At 34.3% G+C, this 18,636-nt stretch overlaps 1 long non-coding RNA gene across 1 annotated transcript; it reads right to left on the bottom strand.

Annotated features, from left to right (window-relative positions):
- Positions 1 to 12,420: 12,420 nt before the first annotated feature.
- On the bottom strand, positions 12,421 to 13,354 carry LOC114074329. Its single transcript, XR_003574691.1, has 4 exons — positions 13,203 to 13,354; positions 12,878 to 13,123; positions 12,664 to 12,793; positions 12,421 to 12,587 (listed from the first exon to the last, which is right to left on the bottom strand). It is a non-coding gene; the product is annotated as an uncharacterized LOC114074329 (long non-coding RNA).
- Positions 13,355 to 18,636: the final 5,282 nt, after the last annotated feature.

Genomic DNA, 18,636 nt, shown 5'->3' with positions numbered 1-18,636 from the left:
TTTTTTGTCTTCTAATTAAGTATTAACGCATGTCTAATATTATGTATGATGTTATGAAATTTTCTATGTTTATATCGTTACACAATTTGTGTTAAAATGCTATATATAATTCACTTATATTATATAAAAATTATGTGGTGAGAAAAAAAGTATTAAATGTGTATTAAAAATAGTTATAATTCATTTGTATGACATATGTAAGTTTTAAGAAAAATTATAAACTGAAGCTTGCATTATGAATTAGTGTTGTATTAAACATGTATTAAAGTTGTTTAAAATTATTCTAAATAAGTATTGCTAAAAGTTGACACAAATGATAATAAATAAAAAGTATACTTAAAAGTGGTAATTATTAAATAAAAGACCTTCACTTGTGTAATTTTCACTTGGAGATTCTGGATTTCTTTGTAGTTTGTTGAAGATGAGAAAGGGTATTTGGGCCGGGTATTGATATTAGGTGGGCCGGGTTCATTTAGATGGGCTGGGATGATTTTGGGGCTGAGAATTAAAGGGAATTACGGGGTGGGGTGGGCCAAAATCTGAAAATGGGGGGTTATTTGGAAAAATATGGGAGATGGGCTGCTGACAAGTTAAAATATAAGAGGCCTAAAATGATTTGTCCCAAGGGATTAAAATTGATACCTAGATGAGGTAAATTAATTAAATAATCTTCTTAATTTTTTAACGAAATTAAATAATCGATTTAGTTATAAGATAATTGATAAAAATAATGTAAACTTCTATATGATTTTAGTAAAATATTTAAGCAAAAATTAAAAAAAAAATTTTTGAGACAACTTTCGAATAATCATAAAATATACTAATCTTATACATAATTATGTAAATCATATATTATCGAAAAGCTATAAAAGAGCGATAAGGTTAATTTAGAATAACTTGAAAAACCTTTTAAATTTTAATAAAATCTAATTATTTCAAATCGTTTAGGATTTAGAAGCTCGTTAATTAATTATTATCGGGGAGAGTCAAAATTGGGTGTCAACAGTGAGTAGAATTTCGTTGTTCTCTTGATTCTCTCTCATAAGTTTCTCCGTTATTCGAGGGTCTTCAGTAGCGTATTTCCCGAATTGTTGGATGATGTAGACCTCCTTGAGATGTTGTCGATCTCTGGGACGTCGAAAAGTGCTTCTCATTGTAAGTCGATCTCTGGGAAGAACTTCATTGATCACTCCTTCGAAGAACTATTGATGTTGATGTTGTAGCTTTCTCCAATTTGTTAAATGCTTGTTGAGGAGTTTCTGGCTCCCCTTGAGTGTCATGTCTATCCCTTATTTATAATTGTAGGGAGTGGACAAAGTTGCTTGTGATTGGCCAAAGAATGTCATTTTGACACTTGGCACATTTTTATTTGTTCTTGCATTTGATTGGGACTACCACCTCATTTGGACATGTGGCGTCACCTTGTTGGTCTTGGATGCCTAGTCACTATGACACGTGGCATGGGTTTGGGCTTCAAGGTGAAATGAACCTTGGATTTGAATTTAATAAGATGGAATTACTTATTTGTAAAGCCCAAATTAATTATTTAGCCCAAATGAATGAATTTAATTCAAATTTTGTATGAATTTGATCCAATACAATTTGCGTATGCAGAGTGAAGATGGTATATTGTTGTCACAAGAATACTATGTGGAAAGACTTCTTAAAAAGTTTGAATGTTTTGAGGTGACACCTGTGGTCACTCCTTATGATACTAACTCTAAATTAAAAAAAATTATGGTGATCCAGTTGGTCAGTCTAATATGCTTAATTTATTGAAGTCTATTGCATTTAATGAATTTTACTAGGCCTGATATTGCATATGTTGTGTGTATATTGAGTAGATATACTCATAATCCGAATAAAGAGCATTGGTGTGCATTTAATAAAATGATGAAATATCTGAGAGGAACCATGAATTATGTTATCAAGTATAGTGGATTTCCTTCTACTTTAGAAAGGTATTGTGATGTAGCGTGGGTCTCTGATTCATATGAGATGAAAGTCACTACTGGATATGTGTTCACCTTAGGCGGTGGTGCAATATCGTGAAAATCAACTAAACAGACGATCATTGCTAGATCAACTATGGAGTCAGAGTTTGTAGCTCTGGAGTTGGCTGGTTCTGAGGCTGAATGACTAAGAAAATTCTTAGCGAATATCCCTTTGATAAAGGATGAAGTTTCAGCTAATCCCTTTGATGTGAAGGATGAATTATTGATTCCTTCGATGAAGGATTAATTATTAATCCCTTCAATAAAGAATGAATTATTGATCCCTTTGGTGAAGAATGAATTGTTGATCCCTTCGATAAAGGATTAATTATTAATCCCTTCAATAAAGAATGAATTATTGATCCCTTTGGTGAAGAATGAATTGTTGATCCCTTCGATAAAAGATGAATTGTTGATCTCTTCGATAAAGAATGAATTGTTGATCCCTTTGATAAGTATGAATTGTTGATATCTTTGATAAGAATGAATTGTCTCATGTGTTTGTACACTGGGATTTTGAAGCTACAATTGCTATTGCGAAGAATGAATCTTATCGTTGTAAGACCCGACACATGAAATTGAGGCATGATGTCGTTAAGAAGCTGCTCAAAGATGAAATAATTGCAATTGATTATGTGAAGCAAGAATTGTGATTCACTGACGAAACCCGTGGGAAGAAAATTAATTCTTCAGACCTCAATAGAAATGGGTTTAAAGCCAATTGGTAGTTACTAGAGATGGAGATCCCATGAAGTAATTTCATATGGGTAATAACAAGTCCATATTGGCTCTATGCACTAACTAAGAGTGTTTGAAACTGCTACTATAAATGAGGGATGAATTATTGACTCTTAATGATTTCATAGTCCTTAACATAAGGATGGTGTATTTAAAGCAGTGTATACTTGATGAAATCCCCTATATGAGAGTTGAAGTGTGGCTGCTCCTATAAGACTTTGACCTAGTCTCTAGAGCTCTCATGAATACCACACGCATGGGCTATAGGCGCAATATCGCGTTGAACAGCAAAATTACTGTGGTCAAAATGTGATTAGTAAAGTCTCTGATTTACAACTAGAATTATTTGGTTCATAGAAATATTATATTTCACCGGTAATTCTATAATATAAATTAAATTTTATCGATCTAAGTTTGGTTCATAGTTCGAAAGACACCAAACCTATTGCATTTTGTCCTAAAAATCCAGCAAGTTATGATTTTATAAATTTTTTTTGAAATAAGTGGGGATTGTAATCAAAATATTTTATTTCAAAAGATCATTTTATTAAATATATTTACAAATCCAAATAATTAAATTATTTTGAAATTATTTACTGAAACAATGACAAGTATTTTTATTAAGGCAAGATTTTTGTCCTTCTTACACATCTTCATCCATACGTCTTCTTGCATGTAGGCTGGCGACTTGTCATGATTTCATTTCTTTCTAACACTATAAAATGCTCTCTTTTCTTCCTCCGGTTGATATAGAAATGAACAAAATATTCTGCCTTATTTCCTCTCGTTCATTTCACTTTTTATGGGTTTAATAATTATGATTTTGGCTTTGTTTATTTATATTCCCCTATCAATTTGCTGATGTTAATTAATTTGTTGATATTTATAATTTCTATTTAAGATAGGAAAGAGCTTGTTAATCTTGGGGAAATATTTAGCACCATTGAAATAGTTTCTTAGGACAGTGCCCAGCACAACTCAAGTATTTATCTATTTTATGCACTAATTTTATTATCTATCATCGTAGTTATTTTTATCTTATTTTCAGGACTATTATTATATTAAATAATAAAGTTATTTATTATTATCATTGTGAAATTTTTAATATTTCCCCAACATCTTCTTCCGTGGAACATTTCATTTCCAAAACCACAAAGCTTAACGTCTTATCAAATTACTTCAAATTCAATTTTCTTTGAAAATAATTTTGCAAACCTAAAAGGGACTCGTACAAGAGTGATGAAGAATTGGAGTTTGTTAATGGCTAATCATTTAAAAATCGACGGTTAAAGAGAAATCAAGAGGACCCAAATAAATTTTATCAAACTTTTTTGATGGAATATGTGCGACCACTACCAGTCAACGGACCAGGTCCCTTGACACAGCAAGAACAGTGCGGAAGATTAAACAATATAAAGAACACAACACAAGCAGTTTACGTGGAAACCTCCTTGCTCAAGGGAGTAAAACCACGACCTGTTGCACAGGATTTACAACCGTCTTCACTAATCTTCTCAAGCAAAAGCGAAACCCGGTTACAAACAATGTGAGAAAAAGTTATTAATCTCACGATCAAGTAATCTACCTATTACTTGAAGAGCCTAAGCGGATACAACACCGCCCACTAAACCACCTAACTCTAGATGACTTAGAATTTGACTAAGCAACAAACCAATGTTGCCCACTAAATCAGTTAGCCTTAACTGATTTAGACTTTTACAAACCCAAAACAAATATCTGAATCCTTTATAGGTTAGGAACAGATTTACAATGTAAGTACATAGACACAAAGCTCTAAATACAACAAAGATTCTTCTTTACTCTATCAGGTCCTTCTGTTGAGTTGAGCAATGTTCTTCCTTGAAGATGGCCTTCTTTTCAAGCTTGTGAATTTTCAGAGAAAATCCAAGTTTAATTTGCCAAGTCTTAAATTTGTGTTTGTTGGAAAGAGATAATATAAATTCCCACAAATTCGTTGAAGTCATCCCATTGGCTGAAGGCCTGCTGTTGGAAAAGCTGTGCACCTACCGCATCAGAGATGACAGCTTTTCTGACAGCTGTCTTGTCGTCCTTTTCACGTCACAGTCTTGCGGGTACCAGGTCCCTTGCTTGCGGGAACCAGGTCCCTTGCAAACTTCTATATGAGTTCTTGAAAAGGCTTGCTGGCTGACTTCCTTCTTTGGATGAATGAATATAATATGGTGTTTGTCATGCTAAAAGTATCAAACATAAAGAGTTATTATCCGTTGGACAAACACCCTCCTCCATTCTGATTGGTGTAGTACACTGACGCCTTACCAACCTCTGACGTGACAGCTTTACAGCTGTAACCAATTATGTATCTGATGGAGGAAACTCTGTCTGGTACCAGGTCCCTGCATTTGCGAGATACTGAAACATACAATCTCGTTCGCTCTTCTTATTGGTGTAGGATACTGCACTTTTCACCTACCACCTGACATGACAGCTTTTATGACTGTACCCCATTTGTATCTGAACGAGAGCACTCTGCCAGGAACCAGGTCCCTGCATTTGTGAGGATCATCAAAACACCTAGAATATAACATTTTCCCCCTTTTTGATGATAGCACACAAATATACCTCACACTGAGTTTATCATTCATCTTATTGTCAGCAGTTCCAATAACAAGGATTTGGTTCCTTGTTAGATCGATAAGTTTGTTAAATCATCAAAACTTCATATCAAGTTCGAGCTATCATCTTAACTCAGCTTCGAACTAACATTTTCCCCCTTTTTGATGATAACATACTTATTCACCAGTTCCCCCTATCAAAAAGAATTCTTAGGGTAACTTGAGTTTCATCATCTCGAAGTTTGTCAACTCATCAAAATATCAACATAGCATTTTCCTCCTTTTTGATGATGACATACTTATTCATCAGTTCCCCCTATCAAAAAGAATTCTTGGGGTAACTGCAGTTTAATCATCCCTAAAGTTTGTCGAATCATCAAAACATCAACATATCATCTTCCCCCTTTTTGATGATGACAAACATCTTCTTCCCCCTATCGACAGGACCAGGTCCTCGTCAGGTAGCAAGCATTTATTCCCCCTATCAGCATGACCATATCTCTTCAAGTAGATACCATTGATTCCTCCTATCGATGTGACCATGTCTTCTTCAAGCAGTTATAACACTATTGATCTCATACCTTACCTTAACAACTTTCCCCCTTTTGACATCATAAAAAAGGGTTAAAGCAGTAAACCAAGTTGACAAAAATATAGTTCTTGCAAATTCATGGCCACTTGGGCAACACAGAGCATGAGCAAAAAGGCATAAAGTAATGAGACAAGTCAGTAGAAACAAGACATTTAACATCCATAAACAAAAGATCAGTCATCAAAGCATTGCATGTATGATTACAGATGAAAACCAGAACAATGCCCAAGAGATAAATGAGGACTGACATAGAGAGGTAGGAAGAGAAGGGATGATTTAGAGGCAAGGGATTGAAAGAATAGAATTAGTAGAGCATATCCCTAGCATAAGATTTCAAGAATCTTCTCTTAGCGTACAACATGATGTGCAACCCAACCTCTATGTTTAACCTTCAGGGCTGCCAATTTTTATTATTTTTTTTTGTTGGCACCAGGTCCCTCTGATAGTGTTGTTACAGAAGCTGGACCTTTAAACAACCCATTTCAGTATTCCAGATAACACGAGCAACTGTCATAGCTTCCAACACCAGCCTGAGTTTTTCATAACAGAAAGATTGGTAACACAAACAACTCAAGGCCTCCGAGATGAATTGATCAACAATTGAGGAACCAAAAAGATTTTCTTTCCTTTTTTTTTTTTTCACCTTCCTCTTCAGAAAACTTTGAGTTCTCAGAATATCAACTTCTCCTTTTTGAGCATCATCTTTTCCACTTCTTCATTTTTCATGGAGGACCAGATCCCTCTTCACACTTAAAACATTTTCATCAAAGAATTCTCCAGCAAGAATCAAGGGGTTAACAATTTGAAGTGTGTTTGAAAAGAAGAGAAAAGAAAATTTTGAAGCACCTTGATATTTGGAAGACAACTCAATTTTTCTGGGGAAATAGAAAGAAACATGGAATATAAAGAAAGAGAAAATAAGGTATCATTTTGGCACTCAAAAGATGAGACAACAGTCAGATTCCTGAAGGACAGACATGTGGCATTTTCAATGGTTCTCATGCATAATTCAAACTGCAATGTTAAGATTTCTAACCTTCGAGAAAGGATCAGGTCCCTCTCTGTAGTTTGAATGTCATTGCCTAGATCTATCCTGACCTCCCTTTTTCTTCATCCCCTTTTCCATGTGTGTATACCTACAAAAGGTATGAAACTGAATTTGCTAAAACATACATAACCGAAAAGCAAGGATACCTGCTCCCTTTTCATAGTCATTAAAAGAGTTGATTGCTTCAGGTAGGATCCATTCAAGAAGGTTTTAGCATTTCCATCATCATCTTGATTAATTCAGCCAGATTTTTATGAGCTTCAAGATGTTTCCTGATCCACAAGAGTTGACACCATCAAGCTGCACTTGCTACATTTATTACCTCAGTTGATGAAAGAGCAATTGAATCTTGCCTTTTAATTCCACATGAGTGAAAGATCAGCGCATAACATAATCCACTCTTGAGGTACTCAATCTATCAGCTTGATACTTAGCATAATCAACAACACCATGTACTACAAATCAAAAAGTCTCCCGATGGACAGAATAGGACCAGGTCCTCTATCTTCTTCAGATGACTTAAGATTTTCTCAGCAGCCTTCATTGAACTGGTACCAGGTTCTTTCTTTGATCAGACATCAATGACCCCTGAATGTTGTGCTATCTTCTTCTCTGTAGCTAAGCTCCTATGAGAGTATTTGACTGGTCCGTGCTTAGAGCTTCAGTGAAGATGTCATCCACTTGATCTTCCTTCTTACAAAGCTTTCATGTTGTGCTAAATCTGTAGCTCTAAGAAGAAATTTAATTCTTCCATCATGCTTATTTCAACACTCACTTTCAATGAGTGAAATAGAAATAAGCTCTTCACACAACACCTCAAAGATTGCCTCAAAGATGACATCATCAATATGTACCTGAATGATCAGCAGTTCCTTGCATATTGAATTCAAAGAGAAGAGTTTTTTGACAATTTTACCTCTCTTGAAGACATTGTTGAGGAGCAACTTGGACAACCGATCAGCTTGTTGGGGAATCGACTATCAGAGTTCGCTTCTTTCAAACTGAGTTTGATTAGCTTCTTCATTCTCACCTTCAAAATTCACATTATCAGTTTGAACTGCATCATCTTTGTTCAGCACTGTCTAGAAGACCAGGTCCCTCATCAGGTTCATCATCTGCATCATCTTCTTTGAGATTGTTGGATTCATGAGGATGTTCTTCAGCAAACTCACTATTTAAACCATCTCTCTGATTCTGAAGCAACTCTTCTATCTCAGAAACTTCTTTCCTTGCAACTTCTAAAATCTTCTAGACTCATCAATAAACACATGACCATTTTTAGTATACCCCTGATAAGTCTTGCTGAAGGAGGTCTGATCTGCTTCTCCTTAACATCATCGTCACAACCTTTGTCATTTGCAAATATCATTTTATGCATACTTAGACCAGGTCCCCTGACACAGGTTTGTGCAGCAAAGCAACACTCATGAGCACGTCTCCTTAATCATACCTCAGCATTCATACCTTGAGCACTAAGTTCAGTGAGACTATCACAATGAGCAGTAAACAGATCAGCAATATACATGTTCTTGCATCTCTTTTCTATCAAAATCATCGCCCGAGAGAGCAAGTTTGTGACAAAACAGTTATCTGATAAGAGCTTAGCTTCATTTCATTCATCACAAATCTACACCAATAGTGTAGCGTTTCTTGCCATTCGCCAAAAGAGACACCTCCACCTTGAAGTGTCTTGAGAGAGAGGAAGTTTTGTAACCTTCTTAGTCATGTGTTTTGAGCAACTGCTATTTATAAACAAACACTGACTGCTTCCTCTCTTCTGCACCAGAATTACTTGTTAGACTTAGGAACCCACTTCAAACAGAGTTCCCAATAACTATCAAAAGGCTTAACAAGAAACCTTCCTGTCCAAGGCGGCAAAGTGTTCTTGCTAAAACGATAGCGAGGACCAGGTCCCTTGCGCTCCGTTTCCACATTTTTGTCGGATCTGACAAATTTAGCATGAAGACCAGGTCCCCTTTCTTTCTTTTCTTGATTATTTTCAGATCGGACAAACTTCACATGTCTTTCTTTAGCTCTTTTCAGCTTTTTGGAATAATTTGACGAACTTCCTTCAAATTTTTCCAAAATTGGACAATCTTTCTTATGATTTCCATTTCGACAACAATTCTTAGACAACAGATTGTCAGCATCAGGAACACTTTTGCTTCGAGGATTGTAGGAGGATTTTATCTTGTCACAACCTAACCCTCTTCTACTGTTGTTGTCTTGACCAATCAGATTTGTAAGAATCTTAGAGGAATTGGTCCATTTGAGAGATTTTTTCAGTTCCTCTTTTACACGGACCAGGTCCCTCTCTAACTCAAGATTTCTTTCTAATGCAATTTTGGTCTTCATTTCAGCAGTGTGCAGCTTATTCTCAAGCTCCAGCTGCAAGCTGCTTGCCTCATTCTTTCCATTAGAAGTTTTATTAGTTACCCCTTTCATCTTTTTCTTCAGTTCTAGATTTTCAGCTTCTAGAACAAGCATTTGACTTTTAATATCAGATATTTGGGCAACTAATGCAATTTTTCCATCTTGAGAGATATCTAGACTGTTGCTTATGGGATCCTTCTCACTTGTCAGCTCACTTATCAAATCAAGTAATACAACTGCTAGCTTTCTCAACTTGCTAGTAGAAAAGGTATTCAAGTTTTGCTTGAAATAAGATAGAGTTACCTTTTCATCAGAATCTTCCTCGTCTGACTTTGCCATAAAACCATTATCTGTGTTTTCAGAATCATCTGAATCACTTGAGGATTTTTCCCATGCAGCCATTTCTCTTTTTACTGCCCCGAAGAAGACTTCTCTTCTGCTTATCTTGGGACAGACCTGGTCCCCTTCTTTGTCTTTACCTTCTGGAGTCTTGACAATAGGAACAGGTTCTTCAAGGAACATGAGCTCATCTGTGATGTTGGAGAATCTGGTGCGCACTTCATGAATGAGTTCACCATCATTCATGGTGAAATCTTCAAACTGAGTAGAAAAGAGATCTAGCTTAGATTTCCTTATTTCCTCAGTGCCCTCATAAGTTGTTTCTAACAGATCCCAAATTTCCTTGGCAGATTCACAAGATGAAATCAGATCGTATTCATTTATACTAAGGCCACACATCAATAGCTTCCTTGCTTTATGATTTTTCTGGACTAATAGTCTGTCAGAGTCATTAAATTGTTTTCTAGTTTTGGGAATGACTCTTGTGACCTCTCCATCTTTAACCTCCATAGTTGGCACATAAGGACCTTTACATATGACGTCCCATACTTCACTGTCCTCAGCCATGAGATAGTCTCTCATTCGAATCTTCCAATATTTATAGAGCTTACTATCAAACAGTGGAGGTCTTGTGGGAGACTGATTTCTTTGCTTATTTAGTAGTGACGCCATTTCTCGCAGGAACTTCTCTCTTGGTGTTAACCAGATAGAGAGCACCTGCTCTGATACCACTTGATGGAATATGTGCCTTCACTTAACAAGTAATGGACCAGGTCCCTTACTACACTCCAGAAAATTACCAGAAAGTTAAATGCAGTAAAATCAACACAATGATTTTACGTGGAAACCTCCTTGCTTAAGGGAGTAAAACCACGACCTGTTCCACAGGATTTTCAATCGTTTTCACTAATCTTCAAAAGCAAAAGTAAAACACGATTACAACAAACGTAAGAAAGAGTTATCAATCTTACAGTTAAGCAACAATCCCTATTGCTTAACAAGCCTAAGTAGAAAACTATCTACCCACTAAGCTATCCCACTTGGACAACTTAGACTTTCAACACTACCCACTGATTCCTTTATAGTTTTAGGAATAGTTTACAATATAAGAACAAGAGAATATATTCCTAAACAGCTGCACTAAAAAGCTCCAGAGATTTTTGCTGTTCTTGGAATGATTCTGCCTTTGCTTGGTAGTAGCCTTTGCAAGAGTTCTTGAAAAGTTTTTATCAAGTTGCAAAAACTACCCAAAGTGTTTAGGAAAGTGCCTTTTATATGGGCAAGTCACTTTCCTAAACTTCTTTGCCATTGGCTGGAAGAGTCACACTTTCTGACGCCATCGGGAAGTGTGCACCTACTTTCTGTACCGTCTCCAGCTGGCAATCGACTGGCTCGTCATCATGAGAGCCTGGTACCTCTACTAGGTCCCTGGGTTTGTTTCATCTGCAATACTCAAATAAGAAACTCTATCAGGTCCTTCTGTTGAGTTGAGCAATGTTCTTCCTTGAAGATGGCCTTCTGTTCAAGCTTGTGAATTTTCAGAGAAAATCCAAATTTAATTTGCCAAGTCTTGAATTTGTGTTTGTTGGAAAGAGATAATATAAATTCCCACAAATTCGTTGAAGTCATCCCATTGGCTGAAGGCCTGCTGTTGGAAAAGCTGTGCACCTACCGCATCAGAGATGACAGCTTTTCTGACAGCTGTCTTTTCGTCCTTTTCACGTCGCAGTCTTGCGGGTACCAGGTCCCTTGCTTGCGGGAACCAGGTCCCTTGCAAACTTCTATATGAGTTCTTGAAAAGGCTTGCTGGCTGACTTCCTTCTTTGGATGAATGAATATAATATGGTGTTTGTCATGCTAAAAGTATCAAACATAAAGAGTTATTATCCGTTGGACAAACACCCTCCTCCATTCTGATTGGTGTAGTACACTGACGCCTTACCAACCTCTGACGTGACAGCTTTACAGCTGTAACCAATTATGTATCTGATGGAGGAAACTCTGTCTGGTACCAGGTCCCTGCATTTGTGAGATACTGAAACATGCAATCTCGTCCGCTCTTCTTATTGGTGTAGGATACTGCACTTTTCACCTACCACCTGACATGACAGCTTTTATGACTATACCCATTTGTATCTGGACGAGAGCACTCTGCCAGGAACCAGGTCCCTGCATTTGTGAGGATCATCAAAACACCTAGAATATAACATTTTCCCCCTTTTTGATGATAGCACACAAATATACCTCACACTGAGTTTATCATTCATCTTATTGTGAGCAGTTCCAATAACAAGGATTTGGTTCCTTGTTAGATCGATAAGTTTGTTAAATCATCAAAACTTCATATCAAGTTCGAGCTATCATCTAACTCAGCTTCGAACTAACATTTTTGATATTATTTTTATAAGTTAAACGGGTTTACATTTTAATTTGAGTGGTGATGTTTGTTTGGAAGTGGCGGCTGGAAATGGAGTTGTCGGCTAAATCGTTTACTCAAATATCACTACAATAAAACTGCCCAATAGTGAAGGAGAAAATGGTCGCTATAAGTAAAAATCTGGTCCCAAAAAGAGAAATAGCGACCATTTAGACTTGTCCTTATAACCCTAGTCGCTAAGGATCTTCAGAGGCAAGATTATCGGGCTGATCGTTGACTCTTTTTCTCGACTAGTATAGCACCAGTCCTTAAAATACTTTTCAGGACCATATATCTGTACCTATTTGCACTTATTGATATTGAAATTTTGCTCATTAAATCATTTTTGTGACTAGTTACCAACTGGTCCATACATCATTTTGCGACTAGTTTCTAACTGGTCCATAGTCATTTTTGGACGACTTTAGAATGCAAACCTCTTTTTCATGAGCCAAAGATGTTTTATCTGTTGTTCTCCATCCTTGAGAGAAACCTAATGCAAGAAATTATATCAGTAAAATTACTTGATTTAAATTAAATTCAATCTGAAAAAGAAAAAAAAATCATACTTGTTTCAAATATTGGGGTGGACTCCATAACACTATCATTAGAAAGAAGAAATGCAACATCAGATTGCATATACTCTTTCTCAAAAGCCAAAAAATTGCTCATTCATTGTTCGTGATCCTTGAGAAAAATCTAATGCAAAAAATTGTATCAGTAAAAGTACTTGAATCAAATAAAATTCAATTCTAAAAAAGAAAAAAAATTAAGAAATCATACTTGTTTCAGATGTTGGGGTGGACTCCATAACACCATCAATAGAAAGAGAAATTGGAACATCAGCTTGCTTATGCTCTTTCTCAGAAGTCAAAAACTTTTTATTCATTGTTCGCCATCTTTGAGCAACAGAAGGTCTTGACATACTTTGAGTAACATAATGATCATTTTGATTGAAATATCGCTCCTCATTTTCAGAATCTTCAATTGAGCAAATAGATTTAAGCCCTTGAGACTCCCCTTGAGCACCTAGTGCAAGAAATCATATCAGATAAACATTAACAATAAATTCAATTCAATTCTAAAACATAATAAAATGTAATCATACTTGATGAATTTGTTTTGATCTATTGCATAATTTCCTCTGTAGATAAGAAAGATGGAATATGTCCTTTCTCAACACTCAAGTAGTTTTTGTTCATTGTTCGCACTCATTGAGCATTAGTCATAGATCTAAGACCTTTTTCTCGTCCTTTGCAGCCACACCTAGTATAACAAAAGCGACAATAAAAATTTAGAACTAAAATTTTCCGTACAAATTAATAACACTAATAAAAATAAAAATCCATACTTGTTTCAGTAAATTAATTGTTCTGCATAACTTGATCATTAGATGAAGAAAATGAAATATCAGTTCTTGACACCCCTAAAGATATCATAGATTTAAGACCTCTTTCTCGTACCTTTCTTATAGAACTTGGTGGCACATATGCATAATTGGTAGTATATTTTCATCTTTTGGTGGTTTCATATCAAACCTACCAAAAATACAAAGACAATGTGCTAACAAAAAATTTGAAAAAACATTCTAAAAATCATATACTTGGCAAAAACAATTAAGACACTATAACAATAATGTACTAACAAAAATCATGTATCAAAATGTATAATGATGAACAGGTTAAAGTTTAAGGAGATATCCACCTCAATCATTCTTCTTCGTTTATTTTGTGAAGAATTTTCTAAATCTTCAAATTCATTGTCCTTTTGTTGGACAATTTCATAGTAATCACGAGGTTGTACCTTTCTCGCTACACACCAATCTCTATTGAAATTATCATTAACATAAAATACTAATCGCCCCCAATTTACACTTACAATGTCATACTCATCTATTTTCACTACCTTTGTCTTATCATATGCATCAAACCATTTTCATTCAAACAAAAGAACTCTTTTGCCCGTGAATTACAATTCAAGAAAATCGGTTGAAACTCCATAGTAATCAATGTTCTCGATATGTTATCAGTTTCACCATCGACAACCACATCACAGTTTTGAGTCTTTAAATTTTTATCATAATTTTTTTCAAGGAATTTATATCCATTGACAATGTAATCATTAGAATGTAATACATATTTAGCAGGGCCACGTGAAAGTGTGAGGTGATCTTCCATTATTCGACTATCATCTTCTTATGTAATTGTGCAACCTATCAACAGAATAAAATTGATCACTTCCAAATGGGTAACTTAATATTAGATTTTCAAATTTGATATTTATATATTACTCACCTTATCTTGAAACCATTCAATAAATTATTTGTTCCATTCACCATCAGACAAGTGTTGAGTAGAACCAACATGAATTTGTGCAAACTCTCTACAAATTTAAATTGAACCACAAATGTCATACAAAAAAATATTCCTAAAGAAACAAGGCAATGAAATATGATATGTAGAAAAAAATCATACTCTAGAAATGGTAGAATTTCATCGCAATTCTTCGATATGTATATATATGCTTTTTCTAATTCATTTGTTTCAAGATCATGTTGTTTTGGAGGCCCCAGTATTTTTTCAGATTGACGAAATAGAGATAATCCTGCATCAGATTTTTCTAGACCACTATCATAGTTTCGTTCTGGCCTATTAAATTTTGTGTCAATTGTATGAAGATATCCTGAACATAAATCCATACATTCATGTGCAATGTAACCCTTTGCAATAGAACTGGGTGCCTCATTATTCCATCAAATGAAGGATGAAGTTCATCAAATGATTTTCATGCCATTGAATCAGCGGGGTGCATCATTATTCTATCAACTCTTTCATCATGATGTCATGTCATTAGAGAAGATGTCTTTGAAGATATAAATAACCTTTGAAGTCTAGGCTTTAATGGAAAATAACGTAAAATCTTTGATGCAATCTTTTTACCTTTTTTGTTCTTTGCTTCCCTGTTACGTTTATCGACTTTCCATCTAGACTCTCCACAAACTATACAAAAATCAAGTAATTTATCCTCCTAATATAATACGCAATCATATTTACCAGCATTAGTTCTATCATAGGAAAGTCCAAGATTATGAGTTACTTTCTTTGTCCCATAATATGTATTCGATAAATCGGCTTCATCATGCAACAACTCATCTTTTAATTAACAACATTGTAAATGACTCAATTACTCCAACGATCCATACTATTTATGTGAAGTAACTTAATCAAAGTTGAAAGTTTAAAAATTTTGAACCTTGATAAAGTGGCTTCTCAAAGTCTCCTAATAGGCTATAAAACTTCTTGCCTTCAACATTTGGTTCCTGTTCATGTGATTCATTACAATCAACATTTGAAGTGTGTCCATAATGATTAGGATATAAATTTCTCTTATTTCATCCTCATTTTCACAATTTTCTACTTCATTATCATCTCTATCTTCGCATTCTGATTCTGGCTCACCTAAGACTTTCCCATGATGATACCAAAAGGTATAATTTTTAATTATTTCATAAATTTTCAAGTGTGTTCTGACCGTTTCACGTGTTTCTAATGTGGTGTTACAACATTTGACACACATACATCGTATTTCATACATTTCTCCTGCTCTTTGAAAAGCATAAATAAAGTAGGCCTCATTAAATCGATCATCTACAAGTTGCATCCATTGCTTACTCAGTGTCATAACCTTTAATTATATGTAAGAATTAGATGAATAATAATTTAGGATAAAATATTTACTAAGATGAACATTAGTTTCTATTAAACATGTCAAATCATCCTAATGATTAAAAAAATAAATATGTAAAATGAACTAATAACATCTTTTTCTTTTAATTGAATATGTGTTGCTATATATAACAAAACTCAAAGGTCTTAACAAATGCAAAATCCTAGGTTAGTGACTTCAAATAAAAACGACATGTCTAGATTCATCAAGAAAAACAACGACGAGACAATATTGATTTGTTGATTTACTAAATTCTTTCATATTAGATCTATTTATGACAATATGCTAAACTATTGTTCATAAGTTTATGATTAGGGTACAATGAGCTATGAAAAATATTCAAACTCAATTAGAATAATTAAGCACGCTATACACTACGAGTTAAACTTAATGGATCTAAAGTTTTATTTTTCATCCACGTGAACTAATGACCTTTTTCATGTTTCACAAAGCTAAACTCATAAGTCACTTCTTCATCAACTTTTTTTTAATAAAGCTCATTTAACAATTTTGTTTCTTTCTCTTCTAATCTTTTTACTGTCAGAACTTAAAATTTGAATACAATGATAATATAATAAAAAGAATCATTCAAAATCAAAGAATATAAACTAGATACTGAAATTAAAGACTAATGGTAAAAAAAATAGAAAACAATTGCAATGTCAGTCTTACAAAAAAATCTTTGTAGTCCTAGAAATTATGCAACCCTAACAGAGAAATTCATTACATAAACTCTCAATTATCTCCTCTTTGACCCTCAACCCCCAGCCTTACCTACAAAACTATCATTTTAGGTGCTAACAAACAATGAATATCCATAAGAGCCCAATCACATAATATTCAATCATCACAAAGAAAAATGGAAGATTATATCAAAAAAGAAGAACAGAGAGATGAATCTGGAGGAATAAACTTACTTTAGATGTAGATACTAGATGAAGTGCTTTTATCTAAAGAAAATTCCTTCAAGCTTCAAAAATTAGGAGATTTTTCTGCCAAAAATGTCTTCAACTTTCAAGATTTAAAGACTATTGCATAGAGCAAGAGAGAAAACACAGAGGATACTTCAACGCTTTTGGGGCTTTAGGTTATTACTATAGAGAGAGAATCTTTTGTAGAGCCTTTTAGTCTTTTTGGTTTCCGCTTCTGCCTTGTAATTTCCCTCATTCAAGGACCAATTATTTTATTTTTAGAAAATATTTTAGTCAAATAGAGACTAGTAAATAATATCATCCTTATAAGTACATTTCAGGGACCATATTTATAACTTGTCACTATATTTTGGTCTTTAATAAGCCTTTTTGTTGTAGTGCCTTTTTGTTGTAGTGTATCCAAAAAAATAATAATTCTTCTTTCTTTTTTGTCGATCCAATGCAGTTGACTTTGAAAACCTTGTTCAGGTGAAGAAAATGACCGAAGCGGAGGTGGGAGACTTTTTCTTTTGGGATTAAGAAATTATTATTTCCAAAAATGTTTTGAATATTTTTTTGTTATTTACAATGCTAAGGAAGAAGAAAGGTGAAGTTTTCTTGTTTAAAACAAAAACAAAATACAATTTTAGATATATTCACATGCCAAAGGAAAGCGAAAAATATTTTTTCTGCCATTTCAATATTTTGTGTTTAATAGGTATATATTTTGAATAATTTGGGTGTTCAATAGGTACTAGCCCTAGTTGAGGTATTTAAGTGAAATGTACATACTACTTTAAGGAGTCATAGATGACTTAAGTTTTCTAAAATAGCATTCAAGACTCACTCCGGGCAATATGAATAGTTAGTTATGCTCAATGGCTAATGTGATGTACACATGAATATATATTTTAAAGATTGACAAAAGTTGCATCACGGTACAAGTTGTGCAAACGTGATTTGAAGTTCACTAGTCCTACTAGAAGAAGGATTCCAAAATTGATTAGAGCTTTGTAGGAAGCATACACAAAGTAGGAGGACCATGTGAATAAAGTTTCAAGAAGGAGATAAATCAAAGCCTAGTCAAAGAAGGAAACTACACAAAAGAGGCGTGAAGTAGATTCCAAGTTGAACAAGGTTTGAGAGGATGCTGGTCTATAAATAGAGCAATATTTTCATCGAAAAATTGCGCACTTACACAGAAAGAAAAAAAAAATACGATCAAAGAAGTCGAGAGAGTTTCGTATCTTACTTTGGCGTGTGCTGCGAGGTTGAGAGAAAAGTTGTAAAATTGTAGTTAAAGGGTTAATTACAATTGAGGCTTGACTGTAGGTTACGTCTTGCGAGTTTGTGTAACTTGAAAGTGTTAGAAGACAAAAAATTTGGATAGTTAGGAATTAGAGTTTGTAATTTCGAAGATTACATATTTGTGTAATCGTTATGTTGGTTGAAGTTGAGATAAATAAACAAAGGTGCAAACCAATTGTTAGTTCACTAAATTATTTTCTACAACTTGCAAATAGTAAAGAACAGATGCTTAGTACGTGTTCCTTTAAAGAATTAGGAGGTCCTAATTCTAACAGCTAACTTATGTCATCCAGTTTTCAGAACCTAATGCACTAGTAATTTTCAATAACATTTTTGAAAGCTTATCTTGGTGTTTGTTAATGACATTTTAGTCTAATAGTAAAAAAATAGATGAAGATCGTGTGCAACATTGAGAACTATTTTTGACGTTCTAAAGCAAAACAAGTCAAAAGGGATACTGCCTCATTTGTATTTATTAAGATTAAGACGCTTGAATCTAAATATTTATCAAAATAATTAAGGTTTTGTTTATAAATATGAACTGAATTAAAAAAATAATTTTTTAAGCATTTGAATATATATATATATATATATATA

The sequence above is a fragment of the Solanum pennellii genome, chromosome 10, assembly GCF_001406875.1.
Source record: "Solanum pennellii chromosome 10, SPENNV200".
NCBI lineage: Eukaryota > Viridiplantae > Streptophyta > Magnoliopsida > Solanales > Solanaceae > Solanum > Solanum pennellii.
Note: the sequence above shows the minus strand (reverse complement) of the source record. Positions and strands in the feature narration are given on the sequence as shown.